The 21,613-nt window shown below is 40.4% G+C and overlaps 1 protein-coding gene across 10 annotated transcripts in view; it reads right to left on the bottom strand.

The window, feature by feature from the left end:
- LOC109403306 (zwei Ig domain protein zig-8) overlaps positions 1-21,613 on the bottom strand; it is a 911,020-nt gene that overhangs the window by 623,136 nt on the left and 266,271 nt on the right. The gene's annotated exons all lie outside the window — the stretch shown is intronic.

Raw genomic sequence — 21,613 nt, forward strand, 5'->3', positions numbered from 1 at the left:
ATTTCCCACGTTTCTCGGTTGATTTTGATTAGTAGGGGTATTAGGGGCATAATGGACACCCTAAGCAAATGAGTATGTTAGGCCTGTATAACAGACAAAAACTTAACATATTATCAGTTGGCTTACATCTTTAACTTGTTCCTTACGTATTTCAATCATTTACAGCTGGTAGAATTGAAAACCATGTGTTTTTTGGGGCTGGCAGCAAAGGTACGGGGCGAAATGGACACCCATCGGGGCATAATGGACACCCCTGCATATTTTATGCTGTATCTTTGAGAATATCGACCAGTTAAGTAATTTGCCAAAGACGAGTTTACATAACTTCAAAGTTATTTAAATAAATTTTGATCTAAAATAATCGGATTGATTTTTTTCAAACTCTCTAAAACGCCTAACAGTATGCAACGCGCTTACATTCATTCATAATTGCCAGTGTTCATTTCGCCCCGTCTAAACTACAACATTGAAATTGCTATTTTCAGTGTGTTCTGATCAAAAATATAATACTTCATCCATTGCTAAATCTACGTATACATGTAGATAAGCTAACAACTCACTTGTTTGTATGGTGGACACACTCAATCAATCGTTATACCTTATTTGCTGCTGCTTCGACATTATAAGAAATCCACCATATGAAAAACATACTTTAATTTCCATGATATTTTGGTTATTTTAAAGGAATATAAATGGTATTTTTGAAAAATAGAACAATGGCTTGTTCCTTTACACTTATGCATTGAAAGTTTTGCATAAAAGTCAACGGTTTCGGCAAAAACAGGGGTGTCCATTTCGCCCCGGGTGTCCATTATGCCCCTAATCCCCCTAATTTATTAATGTCATAGTCAGTTTTTTGAATTTTTACAATGTTAGTTGATCATATTTTCTTTCAATAGAGCAATTAAAATCGACCAAAGAATTAATAGTGGGAACTGGGAAGAAGATTTGCAGCACTTGATTGTGCTGATAGATTCGAAGCTAACGTGCGAACACTTGAACGCATTGTTGACGTCAATGCGTTCGACGTGACATTTTGAACACAGAGAAGTAGAGAAAACGATTAGTAAAATCAAGAATACAATTTGACACAGGATCGACTATATTTTAACATACGGGGTTCGATGATTCGATGAAAAAAAAACAAACATATGACAACTGACTTAACGAGGAGAAAAACGTATTGAATCATACCACAAAATCAAACAAGATGACAAACGCAAACCGTGTGACCATAACACTACAAAGGCAAATCCTGACTGACTGACCAATTGAAAACTTTTCAATCTTCTACCGTAACTTTTTGAGTCAGTTTGCAACAGTGTCTTAATGGATATCATTTTCCGCGTACGGCTGGCAAACTGCTTCTGAAAGATTACGTAATCTTTTCTATCCTCGGGTCTAGTGTAGAGGTTTCAACTCTATTCAGAGTGCAGCTAGAAACCTAGAAAAAAAATCCAACCGCATTTATTTTAAAATTGGTTTCAAATTTTGTGATTGTATGGTTTTTGAGTAGCAGCCGTTTGAAAAAAAGTGGTTCGTCTAGGGCTTTTAAGGGTTAATGTTATACTTACATACTTCCACTTTTGCTTTCTCCACTCTTGCTTTCTGATTTTTTCAAACTGAGAATTTACTTATTCCAAACTTATATTTATTTGTTCTTACTTAAAGTTTATCTTTAAACACAACCAATTACCATCATTTCATATAACGTTAGAAATATCGTTTGTTTCTACAAAATGAAGCTGACAATCTTCCTATAATTTTCAAACCGTTCGACCAGTCTGGTGAGTGTCAAAGAGAAAGTTGCTGGGATAAACAATTGTTTTTGAATCAACATAGTGTTGTTGAAGGATCATCACGAATAACTTATGAATTTAAGTAGTAATTTTCTCTTCTAATAAATTTAAGTAAAAATTCCACAAATAAGTTAAGCTGCAGTACTGAAAAAAATTAAAATATAATAAATTATCTGTACCTTTTTAACAGATACCGAGTATTAATCAAGCTGATGAAAAAAGAACTTTTGGTCACATTCTGCAGAGGAATCTTATCATGTTTGCCAAGCGTTCGAGGGAAAATTACCAAACGAACACACTCAGTGAGTTATGATTAATTAGAAATCATTCACCGATGCACACACAAAGAACATACTGGCCGGTTATGATGGTCTAGGTCTGAGTCGATCGACAGACCATCCTGAACGAATCTCATGCAGTTTGCTCTGTTTTGATTTCAATGATACCGTTTCTGGTTCATTTGCTTTCGCAGAATCGAGCCTACTGCTGGTGCTGCTGCTGCTGCTCGGTGCTGAGCTATTCATCCACGTCTACATCCTACACATGGTCTTTCCTTTTTGGCTTTTAGATACGGAGTCGGAGAAACATGCTGACTGACTGGTGCGGTGGTGTTTATCGTTCTCTACCAACAAAGTCTGCCTACACACAGTAGTACTGGAGACGTACCACAAATAACGTCCTCCGGAGTACACTGTGTTAGAAAGTGTACTAACATGTGAAGCTATAAGGATTCAAGATGCCGGAGCCAACTGATGCAACAATTTCGCTTCTCCTCTTCCTCGACCCCGTGATGTCATAAACGAAGACAAACACATTTTCCGACTTAAAACAGAGCTAACTTTAAGTTTGGTTAATTGAATATGAATAATGTATCCATTTTATAAATAAATATAAGCTTTCCTCTCAGAAGTGGCTGAAACATTATCTTGCAGGAAAGCTTGCAAACTGTTTAAGTTTCCAAAACCAACAGACAAAGGATGTTTTTCGCCGACTTGCTCAGTTTGCGAATTTGAAAAATCTCCCCAAAGTTGTTTCGAATTCCCACAGCCTCTTCACTGAAACGACCGGTTCAGGTTCAGGCTTGTTAACCGTTTGAAAGTGGTAGGGGTGGTGAAACACCAAACGAGCACGCACCTGGTCGTTTTCAGTGCGGCTGGTGCGACTGACTTTAGTTCCTTCCGAAGGTGTTGAAACTGCTGTTAGAGAAATCACACGCTGCAAACACGTGTGATGAATATTGATGACACCCCATCTGTATCTTTTGTTAACTTTTTTCGCAACTTTTGCTTAGATTGTAGAAACTTGAGGGTCTTATCGCATGTTTTCTTCTCCTTTGTCTAAACGCTCCATACTCTCTCGGAAACTTGGCTTGGTTTCGGTTTAGTTATTGTTATGAGTATTTTTATAATAAAGTGGATTTCGGTTGGGGCAAAAATTAATCGGGTGAAAAGTTAGTATCACCCTCTAACATACATATTTTCTGAATTTTGAATTTGTTAAACAAAACATGGTGTATCAAGAATAAATCTAGACTAATATGTGAAAAGAGCGTAACAGCCATTACGAATTTCTGCTTCACCTGTTCAACCTGGGCGTATTTTCAATTATTTATAAAATCTCTTACCAGTAACAGATAGAGCAGACTACCCCTCAATCTGATAACGGAAAAAGTTTTCATAAATAAATCTAAATAGCAGGAACGGAAGAAGCTGACACGTGCAATGGTTGTATCGCCCTTTTCACATGTTGGTCTAGAAATGCATTACAACAACTAGCATATACTATTGGTTGGGATTCCATCAGGAATCCTCATGAGAATTCTCCAAGAATTCATACTAGGGTTCTTTCAAAACTTCCTCTTGGGATATTTTCAGCAAATCCTCCTGGGATTCTTTTAGGATTTCCCTTTGAAATTTCTTTAATAATTCCTCCTGTGATTCATTCAGGAATTCCTGCTGAGATTCCCTTGGGAGTTCCTCTTGGTATTCGTTCAGGAAATCCTTGTGGAATTATTTCATGATTTCCCTCAGGATTCCTTCAGGAATTTCTCCTGGGGTTCTTTCAGAAATTCCTCCTGGGATTCCTTCGGGAATACCTCCATGAATTCCATAAGGATTTCCTGCTGGGATTCCTCCAAGAATTCGTGCAGGGATTTCTTCAGGAATTTCTCCTGTGATTCCTTCAGGAAATCCTCCTGTGATTCCTTTAGGAATTCCACCTGGGATTCCTTCAGGAATTTCTCCTGGGATTACTTCAAGAATTCCTCCTGGGATTCCTTCAGGAATTCCTCCTGGGATTCTTTCAGGAATTCCTCCTGGGATTCCTTCAGAAATTCCTCTTGGGGTTCCTTCAGGAATTCCTCTGGGATTCCTTCAGGAATTCCTCTGAGATTCCTTCAGGAATTCCTCCTGGGATTCCTTCAGGAATTCCTCCTGGAATTCCTTCAGGAATTCCTCCTGGGATTCCTTCAGGAATTCCTCCTGGGATTCCTTCTGGAATTCCTCCTGGGATTCCTTCAGGAATTCCCCCTGGGATTCCTTCAGGAATTCCTCCTGGGATTCCTTCAGGAATTCCTCCTGGGATTCCTTCAGGAATTCCTCCTGGGATTCCTTCAGGAATTCCTCCTGGGATTCCTTCAGGAATTCCTCCTGGGATTCCTTCAGGAATTCCTCCTGGGATTCCTTCAGGAATTCCTCCTGGGATTCCTTCAGGAATTCCTCCTGGGATTCCTTCAGGAATTCCTCCTGGGATTCCTTCAGGAATTCCTCCTGGGATTCCTTCAGGAATTCCTCCTGGGATTCCTTCAGGAATTCCTCCTGGGATTCCTTCAGGAATTCCTCCTGGGATTCCTTCAGGAATTCCTCCTGGGATTCCTTCCAGAATTCCTCCTGGGATTCCTTCAGCAATTCCTCCTGGGGTTCTTTCAGGGATTCCTTCTGGAATTCATCCAGGAATTCCCCCTGGGATTCCTTCAGGAATTCCCCCTGGGATTCCTTCAGGAATTCCCCCTGAGATTCCTTCAGGAATTCCCCCTGGAGTTCCTTCAGGAATTCCCCCTGGAGTTCCTTCAGGAATTCCCCCTGGGATTCCTTCAGGAATTCCCCCTGGGATTCCTTCAGGAATTCCCCCTGGGATTCCTTCAGGAATTCCCCCTGGGATTCCTTCAGGAATTCCCCCTGGGATTCCTTCAGGAATTCCCCCTGGGATTCCTTCAGGAATTCCCCCTGGGATTCCTTCAGGAATTCCCCCTGGGATTCCTTCAGGAATTCCCCCTGGGATTCCTTCAGGAATTCCCCCTGGGATTCCTTCAGGAATTCCCACTGGGATTCCTTCAGTAATTCCTCATGGGATTCCTTCAGGAATTCCTCCTGGGATTCCTGCAGGAATTGCTTCTAGGATTTCATCTGGAATTGCTGCTGATATTTCTTCAGGAATTACTCCTGAAATTCCTTCAGGAATTCCTCCTGAAATTCCTTCAGGAATTCCTCCTGGGATTCCTTCAGAAATTCCTCCTACGATTCCTTAAGAAATTACTCCTGAGATTCCTTCAGAAATTCCTCCTGGGATTTCTTAAGGAATTTCTCCTGGGATTCTTTCAGGTATTCCTTCAGGAATTTCTCCTGTGATTCCTTCGAGAATTCCTCCTGGGATTTATTCTGGAATTTCACCTAATATTCCTTCAGGAAATCCTCCTGGGATTCCTTCAGGAATTCCTACTGGGGTTCCTTCAAGAGTTTCTCCTGTGATTCCTTCAGGACTTACTACTGAGATTCCTTCAGGAATTGTTCCTGGCATTTTATCTTGAATTCCTGCTGATATTCCTTCAGGAATAACTTCTCGGATGCCTTAAGAAATTCCTCCAATTATTCTTTATGAAAATTCTCGTGAGATTCCTTTAGGAATTCCTCCTGGGATTCCTTCAGGAATTCCTTCTGTGATTCCTTCAAGAATTCCCAATTTCTCATGTTATCCCTTCATGAATTTCTCCAAGGATTCCTTAAGAAATTCCTCCTGATATTCTTTTAGGAAATCCTCCTGTGATTCATTCATGAACTCCTCCTGGAATTTCTTCAGGAATTTCTCCTAGGATTCCCAATGAAATTTCTCCTGACATTCCTGGGATTTCTTGAGGAATTCCTCCTGGGATTCCTCTAGAAATTTCTCTTGGGATTTCTTCAGGAATTGCTCCATGGATTTCTTCAGGAACTCCTCCTGGGATTCCTTTAGAAATTCCTATTGAGATTCTTTCAGGAATTTCCCCTAAGGTGCAGGAATTCCTCCTAATATTCCTTAAGAAATTTCTTCTGATATTCCTGGGATTCCTTCAGTAACTCTTCTTGGGATTCCTTCCGAGATATATCCTAGGATTCTTTCAGGGATCTCTGCAGGAATTGGTACTGAGTTTCGTTCCGAAATTCATCCTGGGATTTCTTCAGGAACTCCTCCTTGGATTCCTTCAGAAATTTCTACCAGGATTCTTTCAGGAATTTCCCCTAAGGTTCTCTCAGGAATTTATTCTGGGATGCCTTCAGGAATTCCTCCTGGGATTCCTTCCGTAATGTATCGTTAGGTTCATTCAAGAATTTCACCTGGAATTCCTTCAGGAATTCCTGCTGGGATTCATTCTGGAATTTTATTTGGAATTGCTTCTGGAATTCCTCCTGGGACTCCTTCTGGAGATCATCCTGGGAATCCTTCTGGAATTTCTCCTAGGTTTTTTTTTGAAATTCCTCTTGGGATTTATTCATGAATTTCTCCTGGGATTACTTCAAGAGTTCTTCCTAGGATCCCTTCTGAAATTCTTTCAGGAATTTCTCCTGTGATGCCTTCAGGAATAACTCCCGGGATTCCTTCCGGAGTTCCTCCTGGGATTCCTTCTGGAGTTCGTTCTGGGAATCCTTTTGAGATTCCTCCTGGGATTCCTTCAGGAAATCCTCCTGAGATTCCTTTTTGCGAAATCTCATTTTTTTCATTATTGGTTCAGTGATTTTCACAGAAATCATTATTAGGGGCTAATTCAAGTCGAATTCATCAACACATGTTTATTTTTTTATCTGCTTCGATATTACGGACAAAGAGAAAACTTATTTGTACGTTATATCGAAGAGTACCTGTACTGCAGATGCCGACACGCAAAAAAAAATCCGTTCCGATACACGTGCACTCCTAATCACGGCAACGGGAACAAACGGGAACTATGCATAGCAACGATAACAACAATAAGAAATGTACACCGTGAACCAGATTTCACGTTTTCTAGAACGCCCATATTGACAGCTGGAACTAGTTCCAGTTCACGGTGTATATTTGCTTGTTCTCATATTTGCGTTTGTTTGTTCACGTTTATCAGAACGGTTTTCTGAGCGTGGATGGATCGGCCTCTTTAACACTCCAAATACCGTGATAAAAAACTTTACGCGGAATACCGTGATCAGAAAAAAGTGGGAACTTTTAGTTTGAACAGCTCGTTCTCAGCCGCTTGTGAACCGATTCTCAATTTTTTTTTCAGGGATCTTCGACCCAACTCTTCTACTTTTATTTTCTTCAAAAATTATGTTTCTAGGGATGCTCGTTTTTCCCCCAGAATAGCGTGAGTCAGGAACGTTTTTAAAAAACCTCATAATTTTCGATTTGCATGCTAAATTTTAGCGGTGATCACGAAAAATGACTAGAAGTCGGCATATATTTTGAAAAAGCATAATGTAGAGGTAGTATGAGATTTGCATAGCTATCTTGAACATCCCTAGCCACAAATGAACGCGGCTTCTTCTTCTTCTTCTTTATGGCTCGACGTCCCCACTGGGACTTGGCCTGCCTCGCTTCAACTTAGTGTTCTTTGAGCACTTCCACAGTTATTAATTGAAGGGCTTTCTTTGCATGCCATTGCATGAATTTGTATATTGTGAGGCAAGTACAATGATACACTATGCCCAGGGAGTCGAGAAAATTTTCCCGACCGGAACGGGAATCGAACCCGCCGTCTCCGGATTGGCGATCCATAGCCTTTACCACTAGGCTAACTGGAGACCCCGCGGCTCTCGACCGGAAAATACTCCAGTGCCCTTGATAAGCATCCTAGAGAGTTGGTGTCTTCAGCAAAGTGTTATATATTGACTGGTGCTACACTTTTACGTCTTCGGTTTTGATCTAGATCTGCTGTAAGTGATCTAGTTAAGTTTTATTTTTCTATATGACTCTCTAGAACTCTCAAAATGCATCCTAGATGATTGAAGTCTTCGGCAAAGTTCTCTGGATCGTTTAGTACTACACTTTTACGTCTTCGGTTTTTATCTAGATCAGCTGTAATTGATCAAGACAAGTTTATTTTTCTATATGACTCACAAGTTTTCTCAATATGAATCCTGGATGGTTGAAGTCTTCGGCAAAGATCTCTGGATAGGTCAGTACTACACTTTTCCGTCTTCTGTTTTGATCTAGATCTGCTGTAGTTGATCTAGATAAGTTAAGTTTTTCAATATGATTATCTAGAACTTTCAATATACATCCTAGAGGGTTGCAATCTTCTACAAAGTTCTCTGGGTTGGTTAGTACTACACTTTTATATCTTCAGTCTTGATCTAGATCTAATGTAAGTAATCTAGGTAAGTTTTTTTTTTCTAAATTACTCTAGCATTCTCGTTATGCATCCTAGATGGTTGAAGTCTTCGGTGAAGTTCCCTGGATTGGTTGGTACTACACTTTTACGTCTTCGGTTTTGATCTAGATCTGCTGTTGTTGATCTAGATATGATTTGTTTTTCTATATGAATCTCTCGTATTCTCGGCATGCATCCTAGATGGTGGCAGTCTTCAGCAAAGTGCTCTGGATTTGTTGGTATGTAGTACCTTCTTACAACTTTGCATTTGACTCGGATTAGAAAAAATTAGATTAGATAAGTTTTATTTTTCTACAAGACTCTCTAGAATTCTCTATATGCGTCAGAGAGTTGCTGTATGCGTCATAGAGAGCTGCTGTAGTGCTCTAGATTGATTGGTACTACACTCTTACGTCTAAGGTTTTGGTCTAGATCTCCTGTAACGGGTTACGTAAAAAAGGCTGAAATACGAAAGGCTGAATAACAAATGGCTGAATTACGAAAGGCTGAATCACAAAAGGCTGAAAATGTCAAAATACTGAAATAACATAAGGCTGAAATAATGATTCGACTAGTTTTCAAACGGCAAGCCTAAAGGCAGTCATGCGAGCCTAAAGGCAACACTATCATCACAGACAAACAGACATATTACTCTAATTATTCATATCGTACAATGATATAATAATCTTTATGAAAATGTGCTAGTTGGCCGACCACTCAGCCCTGACACTTGCATTGGTTTTGCTCGAGTTTGACATTTGACGCACACTACCGCTCATTGGTTGATGTTTTATTGGACGAACATGCTTCCGTTACTATGTTCGAAATCGGAAAGCGTTAGGACTGTTTTTCCGCGCTAAAGTATGCATGATTGAGGAGGATTTCCTGGAAGAACCCTTGGAGGAATTTCTGGAGGATTCCCTAGTGGAATCTCTGGGAAAATCCCCCGAAAAATTCATGGAGAAATCCCTGAAGTAATTCCTGGAGGAATGTCTGGAGGAATCCCTGAAAATTTCCTCGAATTATTCCTGGAGAATTTCCTGAAAAAATCTCTGAAGAAATCCCAAAAAGATTTCCAGAAGAAATTCCTGGACGAACTGCTGGCATAATTCCTGAAGGATGCCATGAGTATTCCAGAAGGAGTTCTGGAAGAAATTCCTGGGGTATTTCCTGGAGGCATTCCTGAAGAAGTTCCTGGGGAAATTCCTAGATAACATCCCGGAGGAATAAATGGAGGAGTTCCTAGTGGTATTCCTGTGGAAATTTCTGGAAGAATCTCTAGAGAAATTCATGAAAGAATTATTGGACGAATATCTAGAGGAATCTCCAGAAGAATTTTGAGAGATTTCTGTTTCTATTTTTGTTATTTTTCTATTTCTGAAAGAATTTCTGGAGGAATTTCTAGCGGAATTGCTGGTGGAGTTCCTGGAGAAATTCTCGAAGGAATTCCTGAAGGAATCCCTGGGGGTATCCTTGAAGAAATTTGTGAAGAAATCCATGGAGGAATCTCTGGAGAAATCCTTGGTGAAATACCTGGAGGAATCCCTGAAAAATTCCTGAAGGAATTCCTGGAGAATATTCTTGAAGAATTTCTGAAAAAAAACCCTGGAGGATTTCTTGGAAGAATCTTTGGAGAAACTTCTGGAGGATTTCCTTAAGGAATCTTCAAAGAATTTCCTGAAGAGATTTTTCATGGAGAAATTTCTGGAGGAATCCCTTAAGCAATTCCTGATGGAATCTCGGGAGAAATTCCTGGAGAAATACCTACAGGAATTGCTGACATAATTTCTGAAAGATGTCCAGGAGCAATTCCTGGAGAAATTCCTGGGGGAGTTCCTGATGAAATTATTGGGGTTATTCCTGGAGAAATTCCTGGATAAAATCCTGAAGGAATTACTAGAAGTATTTCTTTGGGAATTTCTGGAGGAATCTCTAAGAGAAATTTTCGGAAGAATTACTGGATGAAATTCTAGAGAAGTTCTGGGAGATTTGTATTTCTATTCTGTTATTTTTCTATTTCTGGAGGAATTCTTGGATAAATCCTCGAAGGAATGCCTGAAGGAATCTCAGGGGGAATCCTAGAAGAAGTTTTCAAAGAAGTCCCTAGAGGAATCCCTGAAAAATTACTGATGGCATTCCTCCAGGAATTTCCTGGAATAATTTATGAAGAAATCCCTAGAGGATTTCCAGGGACAATCCTTAGAGGAACTTCTGCAGGATTTCCTGGAAGAATCTTCGGAGTATTTCCTGAAGGAATCCCTGAAAAATTCCTGAGGGTATTCCTGAAAAATTTCCTGGAAGAATATCTGAAAAAATCTCCAGAAGAATTCCTGGAAAATTGTTGGCATAATTATTATTATTATTAGCTTTATTAAGGAGATTTTCAGCCCGCAGTTGACATAATTTCTGAAGGATACACACCAAAATTTCTGAAACGCTTCTAGTACAAAAAAAAAATCAGCAAAATAAATTGCTGAATTTCAGCAACATTTTTGCTGAATTTCAGTACAACGTTACTGATCAACTGTCAAAATTGCTGGCTGGCTCAGCAAGTTGAAAAATCATTGCTGATACTCAGTAAATTCGTATTGCTGAATGTAATCAGCACAAAAAATCAGCAAAGTTTGCTGAATACCAGCAAACAAAATATGCAGTGCAGGAGCAATTCCTGAATCAATTCCTAGAGAAATCGCTGGAGGAATTCCTGAAGATATTCTTGGGATATTCCTGAAGAATTTCCTGGAATAGTTCTTGGAGATATTCATGGATAAAATCCTGGAGGAATGCCTGGAGGAACTGCTTGAGGTTCTCCTTTGGGAATTGCTGGCGGAATCCTTGAAAGAATTCTAGGAGGAATCTCTGTAAGAATTCCTTTGTCAATTTCTGGTTGAATTTCTGGGGGAATCTCTTGAGGAGCTCTGGGCGAAATTACTGAAAAAATTGCTTGAGAAATTCCCGGAGGGATTTCAAGAGAAATCTCTGGAGGAATTCCTGGAGAAATCCTCGAACGAATTTCTGAAGAAATCCCTGAAAAATCAATAAAAAAGTTCCTGGAGGAGTTTTAGTACAAGTCCTGGAGGAATGCCTGTAGCAATTCCTAGAGGGAATACTAAAAGATTTCTTGGTGGAATTTCTGGAAAAATTCCAGAAGGTAATCCTAGAAAAAATCCTGGATGAATTTCTCAAGGAATCCCTGAAGGATTTCCTGGAGTAACTCCTAGAGGAGTTCCTGAAGAAATTCGTGGATGAATCTCTCAGGAAATTCGTATAGGAATACCAGAAATAATTCCTTAGGAAATCGCAGATGGAGCTCTTGAACAAATTCTGGAGGAATTCTTAGAAGAGTTTCTGAACAAACTCCAGAAGGAAACCTGGAAGAAATTTCAAGAGGAATTACTAAGGGAATCCCTTAGCAGTTCCTGGAGGAAGTACTGAATCAATTCCCTAAAAAGTTCTTTAAAAAATAGGAAGAGGAATTGTTGGAGGAACCCTAAAAAAAAGTTCGTGGGAGAATCTTTGGAGGATGTTTAAAATAAGTTGTTTCAGAAAGAACCACAGAAGGAAGTCCCGAGTTAAGCCCTGAAGCAACTCTTGGAGGAATCCCTGGAGGATATCCTAGAAGAATACACGTAGAGATTAACGGAGGAATCTCTAGAAATACTCGTGGATGAATCTCCAGAAGAATTCCTGGAGGAATTTCTGGAGAAATCCCTATAGGCATTTCTGAATTAATCCTTAGATGAATATTGAGGGGAATCACTGCTACAATTCCCAGACGATTTCTAGAATAATTCGTAGAGGAAAGTCATGGAGGGATTAAAAATTTCTGAAGATATTGCAGATGGAATCCATGGAGAAATCCTGAAGGAATTCTAAGAAGAGTTCGTGGAAGAACTCCATGGGGAATCCCTGTAGCAGTTCCTGAAGAAACCCCAGGAAAAATCCTGGAAGCAATTCCTAGAAGCATTCCTAAGGGAATTTCTAAACAGTTCCTGGAGGAAATATTGGATTTTTTTTGGAGGAGTTTCTGAAAGAATTCCAAGAAAAACTCCTGAAGGAATTCTTAAAAGTGTTCCTGGGGGAACCCTTGGAGGATTCTTTTAAATAATTCTTGGAGTTGTTTTTGAAAGAAACACAGAAGATATTCCCGGGGAAACCCTTGGAGGAATGCTTGAAGAAAAACCTGGAGGAATCCCGGAAGCAATCCCATGGTGAATTCCTTAGGAAATCCCAGGAAAGCTTTCTTAACAAATTCTTGATAGAATTTCTGTAGGAAAAAAATTGAAGGCATCCACGTCTGCAATAATTTTTGGACGAATTATTGTTGGAATCTTTGGATGAACTCCCAAAAGAATGTTATTATTTATAATTATCTTCATTCAAGAGATTTGCAGCCCTAGGCTGGCTCGTCTTTGCCAAAAGAATGTTTTGTACAATGATTTAAGGAACTCCTGGAAATTCCTGGAGGAATCATTGGAAGAAGCACTGGAACAATCACTGGTGGAACTTCTAAAGATATCCCAGGAGAAATTCCCGGAGGAATGTCTGGTGAAACCCATACAGGAATTCTTGAAATCTCTCTGGAGCAATCCATGCTAAAATCACTGAAGGAAGCTATGGAAAAGTCCAAAAGGAATTCATCGATGTATCCTTGCAGAATAGCGTGGCTCAAAATACCACTTAGCAAAAATTTTGATGGGCCCCCTTCTCATTTAATTCTATATGATGCAACGAAGCTCTGGTCTAATTTTCAGCCAAATCCGTTAACATTCAGGCGGTGCTATTCATCTGTGAAGTTTGTATGGCAGAATTGATCGAAATACATGGAAAAACTGCATGTTATTTTCCAGGCGGTTTTAAAATATGTTCCCCAACTTCAACAGTCCTCTAATTCAACTCGTTTACAGAAAAATATGTTCTGATGAACCTGCCGAAAACCAGAAGTCAGTCGAAAGCGGTCCGGTAAAGTTATAACGGTTCATTCCCTGTTGTGCATTTGGACGAGTCGGACGTGTGCTCCGTATCTCACCACGCGATAGACCTCGTAGAAGTAGAGTTTTTTCCCCCGCAATTGCGGAAGGTTTTTTATATCGTGCGTTCTCCTGCTTGTGCGAAGTGTAGTGTCGCAAGGTGGTATCCAGCGCAACGCGGAAGCGAGGTGCTTGCATCATCGTACATCAAGGTCAACGAATAATCGCATCCAAAAGTCATCATTATCGCCATCATCAGCCCCTCCGTCAACAAAGAGGACGGCGGCGACGGGTGCGAAGGCAGACGCGACGGACAGCTTTACCATCTGCCTGCCTGTGATAAATATCTACCTGCTCCGGTCAGATAAGTATCACTCTTTCGATACACTCTTTTGTCCGCCCAATTTGTTTGGATCGCTTTTGTCTATTGTATCCCCAGTCCACATTCGACCACGTGCTTTTTTTTTTGGCATCCATAACAGTGGTTCCCAAACTACTGTATACGGGTAAGGGTGTACAAACTGTAAATAACAGAACATTTTTTTTTTGTTTTTTTTATTAGTTTTTTTTTTTCTTTTTTTTTTCAATACCGTTTTTTTTTGCATCCTACAGGGTGCGCTAAAATAAACATAAGAATTGAATTCGTATATTATTAGTACAAGTTTTTTTTTTTTCGCTTTATTTTTTTTTCTATATATTATTAATATTGTTTGGTTTACAAACCAAACAGTTGTCGTCCTAAGGAAGAAAGTGCACTGTAAATACTTTAAGGTTTTTCTCTTCCCCTTTTGCACTTTTGAGTTATTTTTCATAAATTTGTTTCCACATGGACGATTCGATTGGAGGCGAAACGCCTCCCAATGATATCATTGCTCGTACGCGGTTTTACCAGCCATCTTCGCCTGGACCTTGGGTTGTCTACTTCCGGCGCAAATGCAAACCATTGAATATGCTTTCGATTTCTCGAGAGCTGACGCGTAAGTATCCTGGGACCGTTATTCACCAAGTGAAAGCATCCAAGCTGCGTGTTACCGCACCTAGCTACAAAGCAGCAAATGAAATTGCTCAACACGAAGCGTTTACTGTTGAATACGCGGTCTATGTGCCAGCACGAGAAGTGGAGGTGGAGGGGAAGATCCTCGACGAAATGCTGACATGTGAGGACATCAAGACCGGCTTTGGTCGATTCAAAAATAGGTCAATTCCTGATGTGGCTATCCTAGACTGTAAACGCTTATCTAAGGTTTCCATGGAAGGAAATAAAAAGGTGTACTCGCCTTCAGCGTTTTTTCGAGTGACTTTTCCAGGTTCCGTCCTCCCGGAATTTGTTGTAATTGATGGTGGTTTTTACCCAGTGCATCTTTTTAGGCCGAAGGTTTTTAATTGTACCAAATGCAAGCAATTTGGTCACAGTGATAGCTTTTGCGACAACAAGCCCCGTTGTGGCAAATGCAACCAAGCTCATTTGGAGGACTCTTGCACACAGGAAGCGGAAAAATGTAGCTACTGTGGCGGAGATCCACACGACTTGCAAGTTTGCCCGGCTTACAAAAGACGCATTCGAAATGAGAGTCGCTCTATCATAAGGCGCTCCAAACAGACATATGCGGAGATGGTGAAATCTTTTAAAACACCAGATTCCGTGTCTGAATCAGCTGTCCCAGTTGAAAATCCCTATCAGGAGTTGTCTTCCGATGATCAGGACGATGGCGAAACTGATGAGGGTGGATCTCTTTCGGAGGTACACGCACCTGGAAAAAGGAAGTCATCATCTTCCCCGGGATTGCGCCGAAAGGTCTTTTTAAAGTCTTCCCTCAAAAGCAAGGTTGCGACCATTCATTTGCAAAGATTTACATTCATTTGCTATTATCTCAGTTCAGAAGCATGCTATCGAAAAACAATGTATGGATGAATTTAACCTTGTAGTTTTATCTGAAAGTTTGCCGAATAACATTGGGGTCGCACACGCATACCAAAGTCGTGAGCGAGTTGTGAAGGCAACTCTCCACGCGGTGAATGTAAATTACATTCACGCTGTGGAAAGTTGCCTTCACAACTCGCTCACGACTTTGGTATACGTTTGCGACCCCAATGTTATTCGGCAAACTTTCAGATAAATCTACAAGGTTAAATTCGTCCATACATTGTTTTGCGATAGCATGCTTCTGAACTGAGATAATAGCAAATGAATGTAAATCTTTGCAAATGAATGGTCGCAACCTTGCTCAAAAGTTTGCCTAATGATAAAGGAGACGGGGTAAACTTAAAAACTCCGAAGAATCAGGTTCCTCTAGCTTCAGCTCCATGTTGTAGCAAGAACCTGTCACCCCCGTCTCCGCCTGTTAAATACACTTCAAAGAGAAATAATCGACAAGGTAGCAAGAAAAAAGCTACCAAAGTTCCTCGCAGTTCAAGCAAGCCTCCTAGACCCAAGCGAGGACTGTTTACTTTTAGGGTTCTCGTGGATCGCTTATATAATGCCCTCAGCCTTCCAGAAACATTAAGAGGCATTATTGATATGTTTATACCTACAGTAGAAGAATATTTTCGGAATCTGACACAATCATGGCCCCTCCTTGCTGCGATCATATCTTTCGATGGATAATTCATCAAGTGAGGTACAAGATATGATCACTGTGCTACAGTGGAACTGTCATAGTCTAAAACCTAAATTAGACCTGTTTAAGTTTTTGATTCACAACTCTGATTGTGATATTTTTGCCCTTTGTGAAACATGGCTTTCTTCTGAAGATGAACTCAACTTCCACGATTTTAACATTATACGCCAGGATAGAGATGACCATTATGGGGGAGTTCTTTTGGGGATCAAAAAGACTTACTCATTTTATAGAATTCCAATCGCGACTCATCCTGGCGTAGAAATCGTCGCTTGCCAAATAAACGTGAAGGGTAAAGAACTTTGCGTAGCTTCCGTTTACATTCCTCCAAGAATTTCAATTAACCGCCGTCATCTTTGGAATGCGGTTTCTGCACTATCACATCCAGTTTTAATTCTGGGTGATATGAACGCGCATGGTACAGGGTGGGGCGAACCATATGACGATAATAGAGCGGCCATTTTCTATGATTTGTGCGACGATTTCAATTTGAACATTTTAAATACAGGTGAAGTGACACGTATTGCATCTGACGGCAAAGAAAGTCGTCTCGACCTATCACTGGGGTCAAGCTCACTATCATTCGATTGCTTGTGGAAGGTAATCGAGGATCCTCATGGTAGTGATCACTTACCCATTATAACCACCATAAAGCATAATAGTGAAAGGTCAGACCATCCAATTCAGGTTCCTTTTGACCTCACAAGGAATATCGATTGGCAAAAGTATGCAGAAGCGGTATCTTTCGGCATCGAATCATTCAATCCCCTCCCACCTTTGGATGAGTATCGATTCCTGTCTGAACTGATATATAAGAGTGCATTAGAATCACAAAAACGACGTGTTCCAAGTGCAACCTTCAAAAGAAGACCAGCCACACTAGGTTGGGATGATGATTGCACCCAGTTGTATCTTAAAAAATCTGATGCTTTCAAAACTTTTCGTAGGCACGGTACCTCAGATCTTTATCAAGAGTACGCAAAGCTCGAAAGACAGCTGAGAAACCTGCTGAAAGCGAAGAAGCGTAGTTATTGGCGACACTTCATTGAGGGTCTCTCAAGAGAAACTTCAATGACAACGCTTTGGAGAGTGGCTCGCAACATGCGAAACCGCTCTCCTTCTAATGAGAGTGACGAATACTCCAACCGTTGGATATTCAGCTTTGCGAAAAAGGTCTGCCCAGACTCAGTCCCAGCACAACCGATTTCTTGGGAAACATCCCCAAGAGACGGTTCTCTGGACAGACCCTTCACTATGCTGGAACTTTCTATGGCTCTTCTTTCATCAAACAATTCCGCTCCGGGACGCGATATGATCAAGTTCAATCTTCTAAAGAATCTCCCAGATATCGCGAAAAGACGATTACTGGACCTGTTCAACTCATTCATGGAGAACAACATCGTTCCGCATGAATGGAGACAGGTCAAAGTAATAGCTATTCAAAAGCCTGGTAAACCAGCGTCTGATCATAATTCATACCGCCCAATTGCTATGTTATCATGTTTAAGGAAATTGTTGGAAAAAATGATCCTATCACGACTCGATCATTGGGTCGAATCGAATAACTTGCTTTCAAATACACAGTTCGGGTTTCGCAAGGGCAAAGGAACAAACGATTGTCTAGCGTTGCTTTCAACAGATATTCAACTGGCCTTTGCGGAAAAGGAGCAACTGGCTTCAGTTTTCTTGGATATTAAGGGCGCCTTTGATTCAGTTTCCATAGGAATATTGTCAGAAAAACTGCACAATAGTGGACTTCCAGGAATTTTAAATAATTTCTTGTATAATTTGTTGTCAGAAAAACATATGAGCTTCAATCTCGGACAACTGACAACTTCCAGAATAAGTTACATGGGCCTACCCCAAGGCTCATGTTTAAGTCCCTTGCTTTATAATTTTTACGTGAAAGACATTGATAGTTGCTTGGAAGGACAATGCACGCTAAGACAACTTGCAGATGATGCTGTGGTTTCTCTAAAAGGCCCACATGCAGAAATGTTGCAAAGACCATTGCAAAATTCTCTAAATAATCTGTCAATCTGGGCAAGAGATTTAGGGATCGAGTTTGCTCCGCAAAAAACTCAATTGGTTGTGTTTTCTAGAAAGCGGAACCCAGCCCAACTGAAACTCAATCTTTTGGGAATTGAAATCGACCAGTCTTTGACTTCGAAATACCTTGGGGTCTGGTTTGATTCAAAAGGCACTTGGGGTACCCAAATCAAGTATTTGGTGCAAAAATGTCAACAAAGGATCAATTTTCTACGCACAATTACCGGAACATGGTGGGGTGCTCACCCGGAAGACCTCATAAAACTTTACAAAACGACTATTCTCTCTGTTATTGAGTATGGCTCTTTCTGCTTCCACTCAGCAGCAAACTGCCACCTAATAAAGTTGGAACGAATTCAATACCGTTGTTTGCGTATTGCTCTCGGCTGTATGCACTCAACGCATAATGCGAGCCTTGAGGTCCTGGCAGGGGTGAAACCTCTCCAGAACCGATTCTGGGAGCTCTCGCTAAGGTTACTTATCAAGTGTGGAGTGAGCAACACACTTGTCATTGAAAATTTCGAAGAAATGCTCAGTCTGAACACTCAATCAAAATTCATGAGAATCTATCTGTTCTACATGTCATCTGATATAAGCCTACCAAGTTATAATCCTCCCCGTGTACACTTCACTAATGACAGTTCCTCTGTTAAATACGATCTGTCCATGAAACAAGCTATTCATGGAATACCAGATCAACTTCGATGTATATCTATTCCTCGCATTTTTAACGAAAAGTACCAAAATGTCAATTCCTGTAAGAGATTCTTCACTGATGGGTCTCGCATAAATGGATCCACTGGTTTCGGTGTTTTCAATGAAAATTTCACCGCCTTCCGCAAACTTCAGGAACCTTGTTCGGTTTATGTTGCTGAGCTGGCAGCAATCAACTTCGCTTTGGGGATGATTTCCAACATGCCCGTAGACCATTTCTTCATCTTCTCGGATAGCCTTAGTTCGATTGAGGCACTCCGGTCGATGAAACCTGTAAAACATTCATCTTACTTTCTTACAAAAATAAGGGAGCAGATGGGTGCACTGGTCGAAAGATCATACAAGATTACCTTTGTATGGGTCCCCTCACATTGCTCAATTTATGGCAATGAGAAGGCGGACTCTCTCGCAAAGGTGGGCGCACAGGAAGGTGAGATCTATGATAGAAGAATTTCACATGATGAATTTTTCCATTTGGTTCGCCAGAGTTCTCTTCAAAGTTGGCAAAATGATTGGCGAGATGGCCAGCTGGGACGGTGGTTACATTCCATTATTCCTAATGTTTCTTTGCGAGTGTGGTGGTATGGTCTGGATGTAAGTCGCAATTTCATTCGCGTGATGTCAAGACTTATGTCCAACCATTACTCGCTAGACGCGCATTTACACAGGATTAACCTCGCGTTGAGCAATGTTTGTACTAAGTGCGGTTCCGGTTATGATGACATCGACCACGTAGTTTGGCAATGCCCGGATAATGACGCCTCCAGAGCGCTACTTTTGGATACCCTTGAGGCCCGAGGTAGACAACCCTTTGTTCTTGTGAGAGATGTGTTGGGGACCCGCGATGTCACATACATGGGATGTATTTTCGACTTTCTTCGCTCTGCTGGTATTAAAGTTTAATTTGCTTGTGTTTTCTTCTCCAGTTTTTTTTTTCTCTGTTTTGTCCTCTTTGTGTTACCAAGCTGCTCCTGGCCATCCGGAAAACCAAGTCCCACAACAAGTTGGTACCAACACCACAAGGCACCGAATACGCTAGCAAGATGCGATTCACCCCCGGATGAGCAGCAGTGAAACCTTTGGCCCAATCCTTACCCTGTCCATCCCTCAAAATGTGACCTTCTAACCTCGAGCTGCCACGAGTACCCTGGCTTCCACCCATTACTAACAGATTTCATTAAAAAGTTATTACTCTGTATAATGTATACTATTAAGTACAAAGAAAGATCCTCGGCTCCGTAAAGCGTTATACGCGATTGAGCCCCAAATAAACGAACTAGATAAAAAAAAAAAAAAAAGTTATAACGGTTTTAACCTGCATATGTCTGATCTTGTTTCCTTCGGGGCCTAATGGTTTCATTGTTTCAACCTGACCAAAGCCATATCTGTGACGAGTAGGCGGCCCAGAATGTTGATATTCAAACTGTCATAACTGAATTTTCATATCATATCTGTAATACAGGCAGTGCTTCAATTCAGAATAAGTGTAAGCAATAATATCGTATAAAGTAAGTATTTTATTGAAATTCATCATTAGGTAACTTAAGAATCTTTCGAATGCTTTCTAGGTATTGATCAACTCTAATTAGGGGCTGTCCATAAACCACGTGGTCATTTTTTTCTGACTTTTCAACAACCCCCCCCCCTTCCCCGCGTGGTCATTAGTTCATACAAAAATTTTTATTTGTCCATACAAAATGGTCATTGGCCGAACCCCCCCCCTCATGACCACGTGGTTTATGGACAGCCCCTTATGGAATGCATAAGTTGTTTGAGAAGGAAGGAAGGAATGGTATCAATGGCATTTTTTGCGCTGAAATGCACGCATCCAAGATGGAAAACATCTGCAGAAGAACGGTACCTTCAGCCAGCGTGTTCCGACGCCCAGGGGATTGTGACCGCAATTAAAAAAGTAAACTGATCCTGACTTGTGAATTATTTATTAATAAAGTATATAAATAAAAAAGGGTATTTGAATTTTATATCTGTAACGCATGTTTTCAGTCTTCGATGTATTCCTTGGGAAACGTTTTTTTTCGCCTTAGAGATGACCTCAATTATAACACGCTTACACAATTACACACATTATAATTCTACGAGTAAAACTCGATGCTATCTTAAAACTGCAATCAATTAGTGTGAAATAAGTAACTATAATAAAAAAGACAGCTGAAGTAGATTGCAATGCTTGAACACGAAAAAACTCATGATGTTGACTGGAAATTGCAAATTTTTAAATTACTTTCTAATACCTATTGAAGTCCGAAAAATATAACCCTTGAATACACCGTTTTCTGCTCAAAACAGCAAAACAAAGATAATCAAAATCTGAATATTGGGGCTGCTGGTAAGTTCTTTAATTCGATAACCCTTAGGTATCGGTTTTTATAGTTTTCGGGAAGAATTATATCTAAACGAAGGGAAAGACATGTTTAACCTCCATTGTTTCATCTTTGCTTTGAGCTTTGGCCAAGGATTTTCTTCGTTTGATTGGTGCTGTTCTTACATCAATGCACACAATGTTCTGTCAGATAATACATGATTCGATTGGATTATTCCCAGGTGGTTTCGATGCCTATCAAATCATATTTCCAGGTTAAAACAGAAGCTTCAATTTGACCCTCATCACAAAACAGCAATAAAGCACAGAAGAAGACAGCTGCCATCCTTGTCAAAGAACAAATTATAAACAAAATATATGCCGCCTACTCGTCATGGATATTGCTTTGGTCAAGTTTAAAAAATGTAAGCATGTTAAGCCCCGTAGGAAACGAGATCAGACATATGCAGATTGAAACCGTAATAACTCCACCGGACCGTTGTTGATTGATTTCTGGTTTTCGGCAGGTTCATCAGGACATATTTTTC

The sequence above is a fragment of the Aedes albopictus genome, chromosome 3 (assembly GCF_035046485.1).
Source record: "Aedes albopictus strain Foshan chromosome 3, AalbF5, whole genome shotgun sequence".
Lineage (NCBI taxonomy): Eukaryota > Metazoa > Arthropoda > Insecta > Diptera > Culicidae > Aedes > Aedes albopictus.